General features: G+C 42.0%; 1 long non-coding RNA gene across 1 annotated transcript in view; it reads left to right on the forward strand.

Moving 5' to 3' along the window:
* The first annotated feature begins 1455 nt into the window (after positions 1 to 1455).
* The window catches only part of LOC308582733, a 38341-nt gene continuing 19712 nt past the window's right edge, over positions 1456 to 20084 (forward strand). The window contains exons 1-2 of the long non-coding RNA XR_014005820.1: positions 1456 to 1502; positions 2047 to 2088. This is a non-coding gene — a long non-coding RNA (uncharacterized lncRNA). The remainder of the gene's footprint in view (positions 1503 to 2046; positions 2089 to 20084) is intronic.

Below are 20084 nucleotides of genomic sequence, written 5' to 3' on the forward strand. Positions count from 1 at the left end.
CCTTGCTTCAAAAGAGGGGACAGAGCGACGCTTCCCCTCTGTCCCCGGACGGTCTCCATAGGAACGCATTGATTGATTTTCAATGCATTCCTATGGGAAACCGTGCTTCGCAAGACGAAAAACTCGCAAGAAGAAAAAACTTGCGGAACGAATTAATTTCGTCTTGCGAGGCACCACTGTACAAAGGTTTCTGCAATTGTGACATGAAGGCTGGAAGCATCAGTCCTGCCGCGTGGGAATCCCTTGCAGAGGACCGCACTGCCTGGAGACAGTCTGGTTGTGCATGAGGAGGAATGACCGCTGGGAGGAGCGCAGAGAGAAGAAACACCATGGGGCATCTGCAACAGCACAACTGGATGCCTTCATCTGCCCCAGCTGCAACAAAACTTGTGTCTCCCGCATTGGTCTCTACAGCCACAGCAGGCGCTGCAACCTCCCAACAGCTTGACCTCACCCCCAAAGGCACACTCCTCCATTGTCTCCCGAGACAGACAGATGCCAACCAGGCTTTTAGTTAGCACCCTCTATTATGCTGGTACAGCTTTCTGTGTTATATTTAAGGGAATTAATGATACAGAATGATCTGCAACGTTTTTGCTGCTGTTTTTATGATAGCGGCGACATTGCTTTATATTTTATATGGGCTTTAATCATTTTAAATGTTGCGAGTCACCAAAGGAAAACATTTGTATTTTGAACGGTGGCTAATTAAACTGGTGGAGTTTAAAATAAATTTAAAAGTTGTAGTTGGCAAACCGGCGTCAGACTTGGAATTCCGAGGCATTCTCCATAAATGTATTTTGGAGACAATGTCATTTCAGAGAGTCCAAATGGCAGGGATTTCCGACAACAGAGTACTATAAGGGTAACAAGCTGTCACATTTCATCTGATGTTTTCTGCATAAGTGATTTTTTCCCGTGTTGCCAATAATCACCCAGTTTGTGTGCAGCCATTCTATAAAGCTATTAGTAATCCATGCCCACCATGTGGGCACCCGACCAGCTAAACTCTTCTTCAGATGATTGTACGAAAGGGGGGGGAGTGTTACATTTCTGTTAATGACTTCCTGCCTTAAAAGCAGTGTTGTCTCTCCAGCAGAGGTGGTGGTGTTTTTTTAAAGGGTTTGCAAACCACTGCCTTAAGTTTACCTTTATCCTGGACGCAGGAGAAACCCCAGTTAATCTTTTTTAAAGTCTTATTCACTTAATGGAAATACTTAGGTGCATAATTACATTGAGCAGCTATTGCTATTGCAAAAAGGAGAAGAAGAAAAAATAATCTAATGGTATTGTCTCTATAAGCGAATGAGGATTTCAGGAGGGGGTGTTGGTGCGACCCCACGTGATCCAGAGAGGTTAATGCAGTTAAAGTTATTTCACAGTCCATTAAGGAGCTTACGGTGACCTCGTGACCTTTGAGCCAACAACACGGAATCCATTATCATCACAATGGAAGTGGCGGAGGGTTCGGCTGACTTGACAATGGGCCCAGGAAATCCCAAGTCAGTACTTAGGGTTACCCCCACCCCCTTTCCTTTCCTTTCTGTTCCTTTTCTTTTAAAAAAAAACATTAAAAAAAAACACCAGCCCATGCTCATTTCTTTCTGCTTCTTTGGTACTGCTATTAACATGCCTTCCTGTAATTTGTAACATTAACATTGCTAAAGGTACAGGAAAGGACACCGAAATGAAGATGTCAGAACTGCTGACTTAGTTCAGCGTATGATAATATGGGCTACATATGGAAATGGTCGAGAGGTAACTAGAAAGATCGAGATGAAAACAGTAAAGAAACTCCGTGGAAATGATGATAAATTATCAAAGCCTGAAAAATCTATTTCGGCACATTTTTATTTCTCTCTGTTTTTTAAAGCCCTGTGTTTAAACGCATTCCTGTCGACTGCGTCCCAATGTGTGTGTACTTTACTTATGCAAATAGTATTTCTGTTGCTGTATCTTTTGAGTTTTATCGATCAGCAGAATTCTGAATAGGATACCCTTGCAAGCTCAGTCATCTAACACAACCTATTGCTAACCTTTCTTAAGGATGGAGCTTTCTGAAACGTGCTGCCAATCAAACCGAAATTTGTAAGTTGGAAGAAACATTTTAATTAAGGAATTTTAAACACAACATTTCTCTCGTGTTTTGTTTTAAAGGATAAACATAGCTATTTGTGCTTGCTTAGAAAATAAAATAACATTCAATTACCCTTTCCTGAATGTTCACTTAGTAACAATAAATCTGTTAATGCTAATAATAATGGTACTTTTTAAAAAAGGGATTTTCAATAAATGGTCATGAAATTTAATCATCCCAGTAAATTAAATGTAAACGTCTCAAAAATCAGTAAACACAAGGATATTGAGTAAGCAGAAATATGAGAAAGGGATGTTGATATATGGGGAAATTATAATAATAAAGTATTATAGCAGCATTAAAAATTGTTTTGTAACTAATGTATAATAACGTATTTAATCACTTTAGTTACTGGGGAGTAAGTCTCACTGAATTCAGTCAAATGTATCGCTGAGTAGTCATGTATAGGATTGCAGTATTGATCAACCATATAGGACATCAACACTGCAATGATGCACATATCTACTCAGAAGTAAACCCAACTGAGTTCAATGGGTGTTACTCCCAGGTAGGTGTGTATAGGATTGCAAATAAAGGCTTGTATTAATCAAGCTGCATAGTAACTTTTTAAGATAAGACTGTTAGAAGGGATTGCACATGAATATTAACTACTTAATTTGCAGGAAAGTAGCATGATCTCCTATCTTGGTTCAAAAATACATAAATGGTTGGAGAAGTTGTTGTTTGCTACTGAAGTTTTTTAAAAAAAGGAGCCAGTGATTGGGTAGCATTTTAAACACACATGGGTCATCAAACTTCTGAGCTAGGAGAAAGCACTTCTGATCATGCTCTGATCTTCATAATTCCTGTGACCCCCCTCCTGTAACCCCCTCTTGAGGGTTGGTGGACTTCCCTTAACAGGACAGGATGTGGCACAGAGTACTGCAATAGGCAGGCAGACATAGGGAAACTGGGTGCCCTGCATTGCACAATATTGCCACTGGACCCTGAAGTTCAGTTGCAAGAATTCTCTGCAGAATGTTTAAAGGAGGGCCCCAAACCCTGCACTGAGTTGTGCTGCACTGTGTGCCCCTCACAATGGAAGCTTTTGCAAACAGAAGAGGCAATCGGTTTTTGCAAAGTGCCCCTTTTGTCTGCAGCCCTGTGCGCTGTCTTGTAGGGGAAGGGCGGTAGCTCAAGAGGTAGACTGGATCCACTTTGCATGCTGGAGGTTCAACCCCTTGTGTGGCGTTTGCCCATTCGTTTAGAGCCTGTCTGTACAGGGGAAAAGAAAGGGTTAGAAATGTAGACCAATAGGAAAGCTGGAGGCAGAGCCTAGATGTGTATAAAAGGGCTTAGCCCGAGGTTTGTTTGAGATGTTGGTGGGTAGTTGGTTGGTTGTAGTGGGTTGGCTGGTTGGGAAAGGCAATTGGAGAAGCAGTTGGCAGGCAGTTGGAAATAGAGTGACAGTTAGGGCAGCGGGTTCTTGAGTGAGGGGAGGTAGAAGAGACAGAGAGAGGAAAATAAGACTAAGAAAGTAAAGAGTAACAACATTTGGAATGCCGTAAAAGTTTGTGTCTGAAATAAAATACCCTCTTCTTTATTAACTTGAGAATCTGACTGAGATTGAAGTGATTTTACCTGGCTGGTGGCAGTAGATTAGTGGTGTACGGGTCAATAGTCCGTGAGACGACCGGGGGCTCTGTACGAATGCCACACCTTGCGTCTCCAGTGAGCTCTGAGAATGTTCACCATTAGAAATCCTGGAGAGCGGCAGCCAGTCGGCGTAAACAACACTGAGCGAGACGGATCAGTGGTCTGACTCAGCAGCTTTCTATATTCCTCCAACACCACTACCAAAAGTCAAACCAACTGTCTGGACCAGGTCTTGGGGGCCATGGGGAGCTGTCTCCCCAACGCACTGCTCACAGAAGCATGGATACATCTTACTGGATGTAAGAACTTTCTGTAAGTGGAGGGGCACAACTGGATATAATCTGTTTGATTTGAAGGCAGAATTCCTAATACACAGAAGTCTAGCTGTGCATAAAAAAACTATGGGTCATCCATCAGGGCTATTTCCATAAGTACAGGAGGGTGTAGCACAAGGAATAATTTTCTGTATTCAGCACCAAGCAAACAGGAGATTGAATCCAGGCAACTACCACATGCAGTGCTATTCCTCCTTCCTCTAGAAGGGTTAAGCCACCATTTGGGAAGTAGGGGCAATAGGTAATGTCTGAAGAGGCTCCCACCCCTCTTCACCATTCTCATTAACCTCAAACGTGGAGAGTGATCTCCTCAAGCAATGAACCTCCTGTATTTGCAGAGGATCACTATACATTTTAAAGCCCTACGTATGGGGAGCCTCCACAAGACCCGAAGACTCTCCAGTCAGTCCACAAGGTCACCCTCCAACTCATGTCGCAAGAATGGTGATGAAGGAGCAGAGCAAGCACACTAACACCCTTTACATGCTAACTTAACCCTTGCAGGTTAGAGGGGGCTCTGGTAATTAGGCAATAAAAAATTGTCTACTCATTTATACCAGAGGTGGGGGACCTGTAGCCCTCCAGATGTTGGGGTCCAATTCCCATCAGCCCAGCCAGCACGCCCAATGGTAAGGGATGCTGGGAGCTGTCATTCAAAACATCTGGTGAGCCACAGGTTCCCCAGCCCTGATTTTTACCTACATCTGTTTTATATACTTCAAAATATAGCATTCAAACTACAGTCTGTGCTGGCTTCCCAGCTAGCATCAAATTCTGCAGTTTGACTGTGGATGCACAAAACACATGTGTGAAAGCAGCTTAGCCATAGCTGGCCTCCTCCCTACCAGAGGTATGTTCTGTGTTTTGTCATGTTTTCACCATGGACTGGTGCTCTATTTATTACACGTGTGGGGAACCTTTGCCCCCCCCCCCGATGTTGCTGAACTACAACTCCCATCAGCCACAGCAAGTACAGCCAATTACCAAGGATAATGGAAGTTGTAGTTTATCAACATCTGGAAGGTCAAAGATTTCCCACACCTGATTTATTAGGTGATTCGCGGAACTTCTAATTGTGCATTTTATGTCTTTAAGTATATGATGTGTCTGAGTTATTAAATCATTTTGGCAAATGTATTTCTTATTTTAAAAAATATGTGTGATAGGAGGGAGCATGGCTCCAGAGCGAGCTGTACATGCATCCTCTTGTGTGGAAATCTGTTTTACATAAATGTGTGGCTGAGAGATGTTGTCTTTTGTGTGCGACAGAGTTGCTGTTTTCGAACAATATGTTTACGAGAAGGTTGAATCTGTGTTCCCTGGAATGAAAGTATCAAATGTAGCAAGGTTGCACATAGCATCCTTGAGTGATCTAGGAGTTTTATAAATATATATATATATATATATATATATATTAAAAGCTGTTCAAGCCTTGATTTTAAGATTTTTGTGACAGCAAAATTGGCACTGTCAACATAAAGGCAAAATATAGACCTGAAAGGAGCGGCAGGGGTGCGGTGGGGGACAACTCCACAACAAGTCTCGGCTTTCAGTGGCCAAAAATAAACCAGTTCTTGGCTGAAAGACATAAGTGCTATTGTGAAATTGATATCCCTTCTTGGCTTATTCCCAGACAATATGTTGCCTTTCTGGGGGCTGATCAATATGATTGATGTGATGTGTGAAATTCAGGAGGGAGCTCCCCTTTAATCAAGCCCACTGTCCTCGACAGATAGGCAGCTGCGGACTAACATGTTCTTCAAACTGTCTCCTCCCCGCTGCCCAAACGGAGGGGAAAAGGAAGAGCAAACTGCAAAAAGGGAACATGAGATGGCAGCAAGCGCGCAGTGCATTGGAGAAATCTGCGCGCACCCCCCCCCCACTGCTCCGAGTGTCATAAACAAGCCACAAAAGATGGTCATTTCAGGCTACTTCGAAAGGACGGTGATGAAGTTGTTCCTATCTGCTTAGCAACTCAGCTTGGGAATCTGGCTGCTTTCCGAGAGCTTCCGCCCTCTCTTTCTCTGTTATAATATTGATTTGCTACTGGTATCAAATTTTTTTGGCTTGCGCAAAGATGAAATAAGTCGAGCTAAAAATATCAGAGGAAGGTTGCAACACTTTACTCTTTTAGACATGATGCAATTATCTGTGCAAAGAATTTTAAGTACCAGCTCTCCCCGGCAAGAAAACATTCCTTGGTCGCGAGCCTATAGGTTTTCCCTACGCTTATACAACAAGAAGAGGCGCTGCTTGTGTTGAATGGCAGCGCTTTTGAAAGGAAAGGGGAAAGATAGGGATTGTGTTCTTTCAAAAGCAAGCAGCAATTAAATTGTTAACGCTTTCCCCTTAGATGGTGTTACAAATTAAACCGATTACATTGAATCGATTAACATTACAGGAGGTTCTTCCTTTTTAATAATAATTTTTAAAAGGTTTCCCATGGTTGTTTCGGAGGTACGAACCTCATTTTGTTAACCTTTCCATGTGTTGCAAGATTCACTGATCACCACCTGGTGCCAGCTTGCCGACTAATTATGTCATAAGCAATCTCCTAACCATGTGTAGTTAGCTCTGCCTGGAAAAGATAGAGCGCCTTAAATGGCTGAATACTTTTCTCAGAGGAGCATTTTGAACCATCGACAGACAGCTAAAGAGAACAACGAAGAGAGCAAGGGCAGGTGAATAACAGTTGGCTCCTCAGATCCCTCGATGGAACGTGTTCTTTTCCCAAGATCTCAGACAGAAGCACCCATCAGGAATCTCAGCTAGCGTTCCAAAGGCAGAGCATCCTTTGAGCCTGGTTTCAACAATGCAAAGGTGGCATACAAATAAAGCTATGTATGTATGTATGTATGTATGTATGTATGTATGTGTGTGTATGAAATTCCCACCAACCCCAGCCAGCATGGTCAATAGCCAGGAATGATGGGAGTTGTAGTCCAACAACTTCTGGGGAGCCACATGTTTGCCATCTCTTCCCTGTAAGCACTAGCAGTTTCCTCAGAGGCAAGGACACCAAAAAGATAATAGGGGCTATGTATGGAAGTGAGAGCTGGACCATAAAGAAGGCTGATTGCCGAAGAATTGATGCTTTTGAATTATGGTGTTGGAGGAGACTCTTGAGAGTCCCATGGACTGCAAGAAGGTCAAACCTCTCCATTCTGAAGGAAATCAGCCCTGAGTGCTCACTGGAAGGACAGATCGTGAAGCTGAGGCTCCAATACTTTGGCCACCTCATGAGAAGAGAAGACTCCCTGGGAAAGACCCTGATGTTGGGAAAGACAGAGGGCACAAGGAGAAGGGGACGACAGAGGACGAGATGGTTGGATAGTGTTGTCGAAGCTACCAGCATGAGTTTGACCAAACTGCGGGAGGCAGTGGAAGACAAGGGTGCCTGGCATGCTCTGGTCCATGGGGTCACGAAGAGTCAGACACGACTAAATGACTAAACAACAACAACATGTAAACTCTCAGTTTACTCCGAACCTCTGCTGGTTGTAGGTATGACCCAACCTGAACTTTGCCTGTGGATTTCTCTTGGCTTCTTTTGGAGCTGTCCATGGTACTGCTTCCTTGCTGACCAGACTCTCAGTTGCGTCTTACTTCAACAGCAGTGAGGGGTCAGTTTCCTTCACCAGACCTGATGGCAACCAGCTATGGCACTTGCAATTTTGTCCTCCAAGAGATTAGAACGGGACGGGGGGGGGTGCTCCAGAGGAATGACCCTCCCTCTACTCTCGCATATGTTGCCTGAGGCACTTTCTTCGCTCTGTTTCGTACCCTCCTCACGTTCCATTTTGTTTATTCCTGGACCTTTCCGGCTGCTCATAATGGCTTCCGACTCTCCCATCTTATTCCCAACAGCCATTTATTGCATGCTGCCATTCATACCTACTCACAAATCCATAATAATTCCACCAAAATGTCTGTATGATACCAGTTTTTTAAAAGACTTTTCAAAGGCCAGGCCTTGCCTCCTAAAGCAGAGGGGCAATCAAACTAGATAAAGAGGCTCGTTTCCTTCAATCAAAGGAGCAGAAATAATGAATTTCACTGAAAACTGTGTTGTCCAATGGGCAAGAAAATTATTAACTTTCTTTTGCAGAGGTGAGATACAACTTGCAACTGTTTTACTCCCAGAAACCATGCAGCCCAACGTGATAAGAGGAAGTATTACAAAGTAATTAAACATTTCAAATGAGTTCAGCAAGCCACATATGGAATGAGTTGACACACCCACACTTACAGTGATTGTATACTAATAATAGTGGCACTGGTGGTTGTGTTAATGATCACTGTTTGGAAATAGCTGTGGAGGATGAGTATCCCATTAAATGCAGGTTCACTAAAGTCAAGCACAAGGATTTCACACGCTGAGAGGAGTTGGGCCACTTTGGCGTGTACTGCAGATAATGTCTAAAGCACAAAGGCTGCCAAAATCTTATTTGTCCTTCAGATGAAGTCCATATTGACTGTCTAAAAAAAACCCTACCCAGCAACCCACCCTCTTTGTATGAGCCATTATTTTCAAATTGTTTCCCAACTTATACTGCAGTTGAAAATTGGACAGCTCTTCAATGGTGGCTGCATTTCAATTGATTATCAATACAGTTTTTCAGAATTAAGAATATTGTTCTATTCTTTTCCTTGGCATCATGTTGACTTTGTGTGGTGGTCATTTCAATATTGCTGTACAATTTTGTGTTGGACTCTTTGGCATTAAGATAACGCACGAGAGAATCAATTAGATTTATTATCTCCCCTCGAAGGGTACGGTAGGCGATAAGGCAAACTCTATACATAATGTAGGATTTATTTTCAAGGGCTTCTATGATTACATAGCTGCAGTTATCCAGGTGCAACTTGGAGTGTCACATACAGATGCCTGGAAGTTTCTGTTTAAAACACAACAAAACAGGACTGCATTATAAAGGGTTTCCATGGTGAGTTTGCATGGGCAATTTATACAGGGAAAGGACACCAAGAGGTGAGACTCTTCCAGATGGATGAAAAGGCCTTTGCCATAGATGGTCATCTTTGTATTGTTTTAAAATCTATTTTCAGGATTTTTGTTTCATTTTGTAAATCACCTTGACCCACATAGAGAAGGCAATTTGTAAATTAATACATAAGTATTACAATAAAAATTCATTGTAACTCAGGAAGCTGTCTAGTACCATCAGACTATAAGTCCATCTAGTTCAGTTTTGTCTACATCAGTAGCAACCTCTTCAGAGTTTCAAGCTCTGCCTAGAGATGTCAAGGATTGAAACTTGAACCTTCTACGATCAAAGCAGGTGTTCTACCACTGAGCTACAGTCCCTCTTAGCAGTGCTCCTCCTTGTGGTAGAAGAGAAACAAGATAATAGGAAAGTAACTGTTTGTTTCAAGCAGAAACATCTCACATACTTGTGCCTCTGAGTTGCTTCTGACATGATAGAAGACTTTCCAAAGAGGGAGTGTGGATGCTTCTACACTGAAATGTTATATGGAGTTTTACCACCCATGAGCTGTGCCCAACAGAATGCAGGGCTCCTTTTTGCCAAGTGGAAGCACACTTATAAGAATGAAAAGCTGTAAATGGATTTGCAGTCCATCTTTAACTTGCTGGTTTCTGCTACTTGAGACGTCACTACTGGTTTTGGGTTGCTTCGTAAATGGCAGTTGATGCTTTTACAGCACTGGATACAATTTTGTGCTTTCCCCTTATTAATTACTTATTTATTCAATTTCTGTACTCCCCTTCATTGTGAGGATCACAGGGCCATTTACAATATAAAGTGAACTAGGCTAGAAATGCTCCTCAATATCAGCTTCTCATAGCAAGGAGAGCCTCCTCAGAGGTTTCCGAAACTTCTAACATTCCCAGTTAGAAGAGTTTGGATTTGATATCCCACTTTATCACTACCCGAAGGAGTCTCAAAGCAGCTAGCATTCTCCTTTCCCTTCCTCCCCCACAACAAACACTCTGTGAGGTGAGTGAGGCTGAGAGACTTCAGAGAAGTGTGACTTGCCCAGCAGCTGCATGTGGAGGAGCGGAGACGCGAACCCGGTTGTCAGGGAACTGCCATCACAGTCAGGAGTGGTGGAAGGGCTCCCGAGCGATGCCGGAGAAGGTCCCAGCAGGAAAAGAGAGGACTCAGTGACCTCAGTGACTCAGGGAAGGAAATCAGCGTTACACCAGGGAGAAAGGCGGCCAGAGGCGGGTTTCGGAGGGATGGCTCCAGGACTCTTCGCCAGAGACCAGCGGGGAGAGCATTGGTCCTCCACTGCCCACACCCACCCTGCGCAGAAGACTTCCGCGCAGGGAGGCTAGGTGGAGACTATCCGTCAAGGAACTTTTATGTTGGAAGAAGTTCAGGAAACGCCCACTGACGGATTCTGCCAGTGACTGAGACAGACGCGGAATCAGGACTGTCCAGCCAGGGAAAGGTTTATCCAGGCAACCTCACCGAGAGTGGCAGCAACTTACGCACGAGCAACCCCCAATTCCCATTACACCAGTTCACCGGATTACGAGACTACCACTCTTAACCACTACACCACTTGCTCCAGTTACAATGTTCCATCACTTTCCCTTCTGAGAGAATGCCCTACTTCTGGTTTCTTCTTCCTTTTATACTACTACTAGTCATTCTTATTTGGAATAATTTCTGAATTTGGTTTAATGAGTGACTTCGGTTAGAACAAGCCTCAGTTCCCTGTGTTTGGGTGTAACATGGAACTCTGGTTTGCTCGTGACATCGTCACAGCCATGTTTGACAGATATATTTCAGACCCAACTAAGCTGCTCTGGCTATGGTTTTAGAACCCAAATTTTAAATAGTGAGTAAAATATGAAACTCATCGCTGATTACTCATCTGTGAATTAGATTCATTTGGAAGAAATAGATGCACAAGATATGTAGCAGGGAAACAGCCTTCACAAGTCCCAGTTCTGTAAATGAAGCATCAGATATAATGAAAAGCTTGGTTGGAGACATATTTGTCTGCTAATTGTTGTTATAGTTAATATTTTTTACAAACAGAAATGCTTTTAAAGATAAATACCTCTAATGCATCTATTGATTTCCTTTATTTAAACTATTAATAAACTGACACAAACAGTCTCTTTTTTAAAAAAAGAGAAGGGAATAAAATAGGATGCAGGTACCCACAAAATGTTTTCTGTGTATTTCCAAGCAGTTTATGTATTAAAACTGGAATTAAAACTGATTGGCTGATAATGAGTGCAGATGCTGACCTTTGGAGAGATTTATTAGTCCTGCAAACGATGAACTGGGCTCCCTGCACCTTGTGACCTTGACAGAGAGATACAGAAATAACCTATGGTATATTTAACCCTTTCTGGGTGCTAAAAATAGATTTAAATACAAGAACTATCAATGAGTTAAATGTTACTGCTAGATCAAAAAGTGAGATTTTGGTGGGGGAAGAGAGTGCTATGATCAGCTGATTCTCCAGCACTATTTTGGAACCTTGCAGATTCCTTTTTTCTGCATGGTATACAAGAGAGATAGAAAAAACGTGTGTGAGATACATTTTTGTAAACTCTAAATATTGGTCGAAATATTGGGAAATTCTGGAACAAGAGGGAGATAGACTGAAATTGCAGAGTTTTGAGAAACTAAAAAATAAAGTGCGAAATTGGCTTCATTATTATCGATAATGGAGGCATATAATTCGGACAAGAAAATTGGTTTCCAGGTGGAAAAATCAAAATTAGAAACAGAACTGTTAGAACCCAAAACTAAGATTTTGTCAAGGATGTACAATCTGCTGTTGAAATGGAATACTCAGGATGAAACGGTGAAATCTGTTATGATTAAATGGGCACAAGATGTTGGACATAATATAATGATGGCTGACTGGGAACAGTTATGGACCACAGGTATGAAGTTTACGGCATGTAATGCCTTAAGAGAGAATATTATGAAAATGGTATACAGGTGGTACATGACCCCAGTCAAGCTTGCAAAAATCTATCATTTGCCCGATAACAAATGTTGGAAATGTAAAGAAACTGAAGGTACATTCTTTCACCTTTGGTGGACGTGCCCAAGGATTAAGGCTTTCTGGGAGATGATCTATAATGAATTGAAAAAAGTATTTAAATATACTTTCTTGAAGAAACCAGAGGCCTTTCTCCTGGGCATAGTCGGCCAATTGGTGCCAAAGAAGGATAGAACTTTTTTTTATGTATTCTACAACAGCAGCAAGAATACTCATTGCAAAGTATTGGAAGACACAAGATTTACCCACTCTGGAAGAATGGCAGATGAAGGTGATTGACTATATGGAACTGGCGGAAATGACTGGCAGAATCCGAGACCAGGGAGAAGAGTCGGTGGAAGAAGACTGGAAGAAATTTAAAGACAATTTACAGAAATATTGTAAAATTAATGAATGTTAGAATGATGTTGGATAGAAACTAAGTGGTTTTTAGCTGCAATACTATAAGGGAATATGAAAAATGGATTACTAATAGGTAAAGATTTAATGTTACAATATTTTAAGATTAAAGATTAGGATAAACAAAGAGGGGAAGGATTTGCTGAACCAACAAACTGAATTGGAATACAAAAAAGGGAGGCGTGAGGAGGTCCGGGAAACAAGCTAATGAAAAATAAGTAATGGAAAGATTGAGTTGTTTTTAATTACTTTTATTTTGTATTTTTCTTTTTTCTATTTTTATTTTGTAATATTTTGAAAATCTTAATAAATATCTTATATATATATATATATATATATATATATATATATATATATATATATATATATGCAGGTTTTGGTGTCTTCGGGTGTCTTCCCGTGTAAGAGTTGGGGTGTCTAGGCGACGTTTCGACGAGGTCTCACTCGTCATCTTCAGGCTGGTGCTTTCGGCTTCTTGTTACTAGAACAGAGCAGGGTCTCAGTGTTTGAGTTCCTATAAATACTGTTGAGGGGGTGTGGTGTATAGCCTCCAACGTTCTGGGCAGAGAGGAAGTTCCCAGGTTAATGTGCCTTTTCTTCTTTTGTTCATTAATTACTTGAGGGATATCTTGAGTGATTACTTGAGTGATATTCTGAGTACCACTTAGGAGGGTCATTAGGTGTGGATTAGTTGCTAAAGCTTTCGTGTCTTGACCTCTTGAGCTTGTGAAGAGTTTTTCTGAGAAGATGGCTGTACTGCACTTAGTTGTGCTCTGGCTTGGCTTCGTGTATAGGGGCGAGCTGTGGTTTTGTGCCCTGTGCCAGCCAGATCTGTGTAGGGATTGCAGGGGGGTGCAGCATCCGGAGGTGCCACTATGGTTTGGCTACTGGATGGTGTCTGTAATTTATCTGTGGAGAGGGTCTGGGTTTGGGTCTGGTGTGGTTGATTGGAGATGGCGTTCTGTGTGCCTCTGGTTCTGGTGTCGGTTTTTTTTGGGGAGGGCTAATTTCCAGATGTCTGGCAGGCGGGACGTGTCGTCATGCTTGTTCATGTTGTGAGGGTGTTTCTCTATCTCGATGGCTTCCATGATTATTCTCTTGTGGTGATGTTCCATGTTAAAGAGCAATTTGGAATCTGCAAAATTGATTTCGTGTCCTGTTTCTTTCATGTGTTGGTAAAGAGAGGAAGTTTTTTTCTTCTTTTTTGACGGCATTCTTGTGTTCTGCGATACGTGCATTTATTCGTCTGTTTTTTTTGTCCAATGTACGTGGCTATTTATAGGAACTCAAACACTGAGACCCTGCTCTGTTCTAGTAACAAGAAGCCGAAAGCACCAGCCTGAAGATGACGAGTGAGACCTCGTCGAAACGTCGCCTAGACACCCCAACTCTTACACGGGAAGACACCCGAAGACACCAAAACCTGCATTCCTGTACCCGTGAAAATCTACGAAAGCAAATATATATATATATATATATATATATATGATATTTATTAAGATTTTCAAAATATTACAAAATAAAAATAGAAAAAAGAAAAATACAAAATAAAAGTAATTAAAAACAACTCAATCTTTCCATTACTTATTTTTCATTAGATTAAGATTTCTCTCCCACCTTACACCAAGAGTTTTAAATATATGAATTAGCTCATTTAAAAAAACAGTTAATGCCCCACCACAAGAATATTCTATGTCCCTGTTGTAATATTTTGTCACGATCACTTCTGAATCTAGTGGTACCTTGGTTGTCGAACGGCTTGGCTCCTAAACACCGCACACCCGGAAGTAAGTGTTCCTGTTTGCGAAGCCGAACGGTTTTTGGAAGCCGAACGTCTGACGTAGCTACCGCAGCTTCTGATTGAGTACAGGAAGCTCCTGCAGCAAATTAGAAGCCGTGCCTTGGTTTTCTAATGGTTCCAGGAGTCGAACGGATTGGCTGCCTCCGGTTTTGTTGGAAACACAACTGCTGGCTGCAAGCACCAACTCATCCTCCTCCCTGAGCTTGATGGTGGCGGCGCTGGAGGGAGGAAACAGGACATTCTGGGATCATATCAGAAGCCAGGCTGTAATTCCAGGAATGTCCCAGTAACACTGGGACACTTGAAGGGTATGCCCTCTTCCTATAGGCCCGATCTACACACCCAGACAGATGAAGAGAACTAGGTGAGTGGAAGATGCAACTCCTTCTTGCTCCTTCCACTGCTCACTTGCTCAGCATCAGCAAGGAGCAACAGCAACAGGGCTAGAAGGCACCAGCTAATAGAAGTGGAGGGCCCTAGTGGGGCGTGGCCTTGTCTATTGCCTGATGGTGCTCACTACTGGTGCCAGTCCTCAGAAATTGCCTGCAGTGAGCTATTTTTAAGATCTGCAATCAGTGTCAAAATAAAAAAATTCCTTCCAGTAGCACCTTAAAGACCAACTAAGTTAGTTCTTGGTATGAGCTTTCGTGTGCAAGCACACTTCTTCAGGTATCTGAAGAAGTGTGCTTGCACACGAAAGCTCATACCAAGAACTAACTTAGTTGGTATTTAAGGTGCTACTGGAAGGAATTTTTTTATTTTGACTATGGCAGACCAACACGGCTACCTATCTGTAACTGCAATCAGTGTATTTGACTCAGTGGAACTTACTTCGAAATGAACGTGCAAGTCTCTCATGTAAACATGCCCTGCCAAAGTAAACGTTGTTGTTTAGTCGTTCAGTCGTGTCTGACTCTTCGTGACCCCATGGACCAGAGCACGCCAGGCACTCCTGTCTTCCACAAAGTAAACATACCCTATGCCAAAATCTTCTGGAACTGAACATTTGCATTTAGTGTTGGTTTAGCACCCATCCCATAGCCTGAAGTCTCTCTACCCAAGCTTACCAGAGTGGTCTCCACATTGGCATTAGAATTCCCAAGGCTTATTGTCTTGGATGACTTCAATGATCATATCATGTTCATACCTGGCTGGAACAGTTCGGGTTTTCATAGCCACGGGCCTGTCCCAAATGATTTTTAATTTTTTTAACCCTTTACAAATGCTTTCAAATAAGTGAATGAATGAAATAGGACCTGTTCCCATATGCTGGGCCTTGTTTGTTTTTCTGAATAGGGAAAAGATTATCTAAGGGTGTTGAAAGTTGATATGTTTCCCCTTGTCCTGGACAGATCATTGCCTGGTCAGGTTTAGATTCTGGACAACTGTATAAGTGCACACCCCCAATATTTGAACTGCTGGGCTGGGTATCATGCGAGTGTTCCTTTATTTCCAAATGAATCATACAAGTTCGGTCCATCCGGCTAAATCTATTCTGAGAATGCAACAACTGGTTACACGGGCATCTCACAGATAAGAGCAGGGTTGTTTTTGCTCTGCTTCGGGAAGCTCTGTGATCAAGACGGCAATCTGTTTTGTCTGTTGCCTCTGACAGTATCAGAGGGGACCTGGCTCGGCTAGATTGATTGGTACCTCCAGCCTAGCCATTTCCGTGCAGAATGGCTAGGTTTTTTGCCTAATGATGTTACATTTGTCCTGCAGATGATGTAGAGCATGCTACAGAGAATGAACAGCTCGGCTCTGATCGCTCCTTATTTGGCAAGCACTCACATTTCACACCAACCCTCTTCAGCCCCATTAATATTATATATAGATACCCTTGTCACAGATTTACATTCGGTGATCCGAAATCAGGACGGAAAGGGTGAAATGTATGAGGGGGGTAGGGGTGAGGAGGTGAGCTGATTTATTATAGGGAATGTTGAAGAATAAAAAGAAAGTGATCAAATTTATATTAATGGTCTGACCTACATTCCCAAGCACTGTCTCTCTCTCTTCCCCCCCCAAACACAAACACACACAAAATGCAGAACTAAAGCTTCCATAGCTATGCCTCCATATGATAGATTTCTTTAGAGCAGGGGTAGACAATATAGGGGTCCCCAGATATCCAGTAATACTGCTCCCATCATTCCTGACCATTTACTATGGTGGCTGGGGCTGATGGGAGTTGTAGTCCACAACACAACGAAGGTACCATGTTGGCTAACCCCTGTTTTAAGAATAAAATCTGCTGCTTTAGCTGTGCCATTTGTTATTTCTAGTGTTAGCTTCTCTACAACTTAATGAATGCTTTCTTATTTTCATCTCTTTCTCTTATTAAGGTTTGGAAATGGGGTCAGATCAAGATAAAGCTGGCTGAACGTACGGTAGTTCTCTCTCTAGCAACACAAGAACGGGCCTTTTCTGTGGTGGCTCCCTGTTTGTGGAATACTCTCCCCAAGGAGCGTCACCTGGTGCCTTCATTACAAATCTTTAGGCGCCAGGCCAAATATATTCCTTTTCTCCCAGGCCTTTGGCTAATTAAACAATCTATGACCTTTTAATTGTGCTTGTGGGAGGTGGGTTATTGGTTTGTTGTTGTTTTCTGTTGTGTGTTTTGTGTTCTCATTTTGTATTTTTATTTTGTAAACTGCCTTGTGATCTTTCGATGGTGCTATACAAATTTAGTAAATAATAATAATAGTAATAGTAATAATAGTGATAATGATAATAATAATAAAAACAATGGAATATAAGTCCCCCAATACTACAGAAGTCATTAATAAATTGTCCCATTGATATCAATGCAACCTAAATTCAATAGCTCAGTCTGGATCCAACCCAAGTTTGGCACAAAATGCATTCATATTTTCAAATGGTCCTTGAGAATATTGCATCAAGTTCAGTCATTGCTGGCAGGGTGGTAGCGTACTTGGTAAAGAGGCATCTCTGCAGCCAATTCACACATTGCAATTTTACTGCTAAGATATTTTGAGTGTACACTTTAAGAGGCATAGTGTGATGGTGCTAGCATGTATATCATGCACGCTGATGCTTGGTGGCAAATCCAGATTTGCTATTGTGCAAAGTATTAATGACTCTCGGCCTTCTTTATATAGGCTATTACTCAGCATCTTTCTTTCCTTTTTCACCAGAGTTTGTTATAAACTCTCCAAGGTTATGGGCTGTACAAAGCTGTCATATCAATCTTAGAAGTGAACTGAATCAAAGTTTGAAATTTTACCTGCATTCACCCGTGGTGAACATATGACGTAGGAAGCTGCCAGAATACTGACTGACTCAGGCCACTGATTCTGCTCCCGCCTCACACCACCACCAATTTCTGGACACTCAGAACTTGATAACTTGAGAGAAAGGCACTATTCATGTGCAAATTAGGACTCATAAACTGAAAATTAAAAGAAAGATGGAATATTAAAGGTGCCTGTGGGATGGCTAACTCTATCAAAATGAGTAGGACTTCAGAGGACACATGTTTAGGATCTTAAGTATTAATCTTCTAGTTTAATGTAGATATTTAGTGGCCTGACTGCAGGCAGTGTTGGGTGATGTGGATTATTTGGCTGCATTTCAATACGGTTTTATACCTAGTTATGGAACAGAAACAGCCTTGGTTGCTCTGTTGGTCGCATCAGGGAATACAGTAAGTAGAAGGACTACAACCCAGTGAGTTCTCCTAAACCTCTTAGCAGCATTTTTGGCCACCAAGCATGGCATTTTCTTGGGCCAGTTATCTGGGCTGGGCTTAGGAGTCATGGTGATATACAGTGTCTCTGGTCCTTCCTGAGACGTCATCATGAGAGAGCAGCCTTTCTCCCCCCAGTGACCATTGGTCTGTGGGGTGTTCAAATTCAATTCTGAAACTCATGCTATTTAATATCTATGTGGAGATACTGGGAGGCATAATCTGGAAGCTTGGGCTGAAGTGCCATTGGTATGCAGACATTACTCAATTCTACCTCTCTTTCCCACCAACTCATCTCAGAGAGGCTGGGAAACCCCTAAACCAGTGTTTGGAGGCCATTTTCAGATGTATGGGAAGATGCAATCCAAAGCTTAATACAGAGGTGGGGATATTGGACATGTTGCAAGTGGGGAAACTGGTAAACCCCAGAGAAAGGCGTTCAGCTTGGCTTCACGAGGTTGCACTCACTCTAAAGGAACAAGTTTGCAGGTTGTAGGTACTGCTGGACTCATCGCTCACTGGGGAAGCTCAGATCATGATGATGGCTAGGAGTGCCTTGTAGGAGCTTAGACTAGTGCACCAACTGCAACCCTATGTAAAGAAGTCAGATCACAACTCAGTTGGCCATGCACTGTCACATCCAGTGCATGCCTTTGGGAATGGCTCTGGTACAAAATGCAGCCACCCTGTTACAGTTGACTCTTGGGTTACGTTACTCTTGAGTAACGTAAACTTTGGGTTGTGAAAGCGGCAAACTTGGAAGTATTGTTTCCGGGTTTTGCCACTCGTGCATGCGCAGAAGTGCTCTATCGAGCCACGTATGCGTGCAGAAGCGGCACCTCTGGATACAGATTCTTTGGGGTGCGCACGGACCCCCCAAATGAATTAAATTCGTATCCAGAGGGTCCACTGTATTACTGGTAGGGACAAGGCAGCCATAACGTGTAACACCCATTATGTATCAGTTGTACTGGTTGCAAGTGTGTTTCTGGGCCCAGATCAAAATGCAGGTTATTGTCTTTAAAGCCCTGAAGGGCTTGGGACCAGAATACCTAAAGGACCACTTGCACCCATATAGTTGTACACATATCTTGACATCTAGCTCAGAGAACCAGCTGTAACTCATGCCTGTAAAGGTGATTAGGCTGGTCAACATGCAAAACAGGGCTTTCTGGCAGTGGTACCCCTATTATAGTATGCAATTTCTATGGATATTATGCAGGTCCCATCGCTCATGGTTTTTTTTAAAAAAAAAGCTTTAAAGGCCTATTCTCAAATTATGTTCATCTCCTCCAGTGTTTTTTAGGGGAATTAATGCTCTAACGTACCTGTTTACATATGGAACATGATATTTTAGGATCCTTCTAACCACATCAGTGGATACGAAGCAAAGTTGAGAGTAATGAAGCCCAAATATGACAGTGTGTGAACCAAGGTGAATTAATTCATGTCTAGCTGTATATTGATGATAATCAAGAGGTATATCGAGCATGAATTAATATTACCATCAATGCAACAAGCCATGAATGATCCTTTAATGTCTTCCCGCAATTACAAATTTTTCTTACAAAATGCATTTAAATATTATATACATTAATTTAGTTTCAAGGCCCAAAATTATGTCGCACAATATTAATCTCAACCCTCTGTATTCTCTTATAAGCCAGTTATATCACTTGATTTCTTATACCTACTTTATAATTACCTTTAATTACCAGTTTATAATAAGTTTATTCTGTTAATTCAAGGTTGTTCATGCCCTGAAGCATAAACCAATAACAGTATCATTTGAACCTGTGACTAATTAGAAATGTGTAGTGCCATTAGGTAACTTGTTAATGGAAATAATTTCAGCCTTTAAGTAACCCGCCTACCACTTGTTATTCCTATGGATGGAGTTCTGAATGTAAGTTCAGGACCAACACTACCTCTCTGGTAAATATGTGTGTATAAATGATCACAACATCAAAAAGCAGAGGGAAAAACCCATGGGCATGAAGTAAGCTTGCATTGCTTGTTTAAGGAGAAAACTACGAAGGCAAATGAGTATAGTTTCTCCAATAAAGCTTTCCTTCAGTGATTCATGCTATA

Source organism: Podarcis bocagei (genome assembly GCF_964188305.1).
Source record: "Podarcis bocagei genome assembly, chromosome: 3".
In the NCBI taxonomy this organism is placed as follows: domain Eukaryota; kingdom Metazoa; phylum Chordata; class Lepidosauria; order Squamata; family Lacertidae; genus Podarcis; species Podarcis bocagei.